At 47.0% G+C, this 2,500-nt stretch overlaps 1 protein-coding gene across 11 annotated transcripts in view; it reads right to left on the minus strand.

Annotated features, from left to right (window-relative positions):
• LOC113815331 (excitatory amino acid transporter 3) overlaps positions 1 to 2,500 on the minus strand; it is a 257,235-nt gene that overhangs the window by 102,846 nt on the left and 151,889 nt on the right. Inside the window, exon 1 of one of the 11 annotated variants that reach the window (XM_070144460.1) lies at positions 2,148 to 2,179. The exons of the other annotated variants lie outside the window; for them this stretch is intronic. The gene's annotated coding sequence lies outside the window, so the exon portion shown is untranslated. Of the gene's footprint in view, positions 1 to 2,147; positions 2,180 to 2,500 lie in introns of those variants that run through there. 11 annotated transcript variants of the gene reach the window in all.

Raw genomic sequence — 2,500 nt, forward strand, 5'->3', positions numbered from 1 at the left:
GGAGAGGGAGAGGGAGAGAGAGAGAGAGAGAGAGAGAGAGAGAGAGAGAGAGAGAGAGAGAGAGAGAGAGAGAGAGAGAGAGAGAGAGAGAAAGATAGAGAGAGAGAGAAAGATAGATAGAGAGAGGGAGAGAGGGCGAGAGGGAGAGGTGTGTATATGTGTGCGCGTGCGTGTGCGTGCGTGCGTGCGTGCGTGCGTGCATGCGTGTGAACACAAAAGACACCGATCTTGGAGTCGCTCCCCTCCCAGAACCCCAACACTACCCTCACTCCCATCGCAGGGCGCACTAATAACCCCTGATCAGTGTGTCAGTTCGTCTTCCTTTCTCCCCCCCTTCCCTCCACCTCCCCCCCCCCCCCGCCACGCGCCCCATAGTGCCAGAAGCGAATGCGTCCAGCGTAATTGGTCCCGACGCTCTCCCGATTCACCTGTCTATCGGCATGAAAGTTTCTTATAAGCGTTGCCGTGTAGTATATTCTCTCAAACCATCAATACAAGAAATAACCTTCGATTTTGTTGTTGGTGTTGATGCCAAGGAATGCCTATTTCAATGCATTTAGATATATAGCAAGCATCTGCCAGTGAGAACACTCCTGCTCATTAGATAACAACAGCGTAAACACCAATAGATAACTCCAACAGTAAAGTTAATGCGAACAGGAGGAGATGGAGAGAGGGTGGAAGGGAGGGAACTGATGCTCTGGGGCTCGAACGCTCCCCACTGAGAGAGAGAGAGAGAAGGAGGGAGGGAGGGAGGGAGGGAGATAGGGAGGGAGGGAGATAGGGAGGGAGGGAGAGAGGGAGGGAGGGAGAGAGGAGAGAGGGAGGGAGGGAGGGAGGGAGGGAGGGAGGGAGGGAGGGAGGGAGGAGAGAGGGAGAGAGGGAGAGAGAGAGAGAGAGAGAGAGAGAGAGAGAGAGAGAGAGAGAGAGAGAGAGAGAGAGAGAGAGAGAGTGAGAGAGAAATACAATACATATTCAAACGCATATACATACACACAGATACACACGTACAAACATAAATACTTACATAAGATCAACAAGTAAAGCACATGAGATAAGGAACGTGGGAAAAAACACTTATTCAAGAGTCTGGGCGCTAAAGTGCTTTTGCCTTAGCGTCAATCTAAACAGTAAAGTGATATTTATATATAGCAAACTCAAGTGTCCCAGATCTGTCCCGAGCCAAGTAGAGCCAAGGGGGAGACTTCCTTTATATCTTTGCTAAGAGAGGGAGAGGGAGGGAGGCAGGGAGGGAGGCAGGGAGGGAGGGAGAGTGAGAGAGAAAGAGAAAGAGAAAAAAATAGAGATAGAGATAGAGATAGATAGATAGAGAGATAGAGATAGATAGATAGAGACAGAAAGAAAGCGAAAGATAGATAGATAGATAGATAGAGAGAGAGAGAGAGAGAGAGAGAGAGAGAGAGAGAGAGAGAGAGAGAGAGAGAGAGAGAGAGAGAGAGAGAGAGAGAGAGAGAGTGAGAGAGAAAGAGAGGGGGGGGGGAGAAAGAGAGAGGGGGGTAGAAAGAGGGAGGGAGGGGGGGGAGAGGGAGAGTGAATGAGTGAGTGAGTGAGTGAGAGAGAATTTAATGCACATCAAACATAACTGGTAAATGAATCGGTTAAAGCAAGATAAAATTCCACCATACCCGTCTCTGCAATCATAACCATCATCAATACCATTACCATTATCAACTAATAGATTTATCAACCTCAAGTATGCTTCATTCTCAAAATCACCATTGACCTAGTTCCCCCATTGTAATAATCTTTACTATTATAACTAACTTCACCATCCGTTAGCATAATAATAATAATCAATTTACCATCCCTATTATAATTTCTAATTTCAGTACCATACCATACGGCCATATGCGGAAAATTAATTTCATTCGTATATTAATGCGGTGATGCCAACTGAACGTAAACATACCTGCCGCGACAGTCACAAAAAACAACAACAATACTGCGCTTGCTAACGTATTAAAATCTCTCTCTCTCTCTCTCTCTCTCTCTCTCTCTCTCTCTCTCTCTCTCTCTCTCTCTCTCTCTCTCTCTCTCTCTCTCTCTCTCTCTCTCTCTCACACACACACACACACACACACCGAAGAGTATCCTAGACCGAGGGCGAAGTGCGAGGCTGTACTTACTCGAAAACCTCGTCTGGCTGACAGGTAAACTACTCACCTGAAATAAGAGAAAAGATAGATTACAAGCCACACAATGACACAAACCTGATAGAAATTAATGGATTGATTTCCAGGTGGGAAACAGACAGGTAGACAGGTAGATATATTGTAACTATAGACTGTATTCAGAAATAGATGGAGTAAAAAGGGGGGAGGGGGAGAGGGAAGGGAAGGGGAATGAGAGAGAGAGAGAGAGAGAGAGAGAGAGAGAGAGAGAGAGAGAGAGAGAGAGAGAGAGAGAGAGGGGGGGGGGGGGGGAGAAAGAGGGAAGGGAAAGCGCACATAAGAATATTTATGTACCCAGGGAGCCCAAA

Source organism: Penaeus vannamei, chromosome 3 (assembly GCF_042767895.1).
Source record: "Penaeus vannamei isolate JL-2024 chromosome 3, ASM4276789v1, whole genome shotgun sequence".
NCBI lineage: Eukaryota > Metazoa > Arthropoda > Malacostraca > Decapoda > Penaeidae > Penaeus > Penaeus vannamei.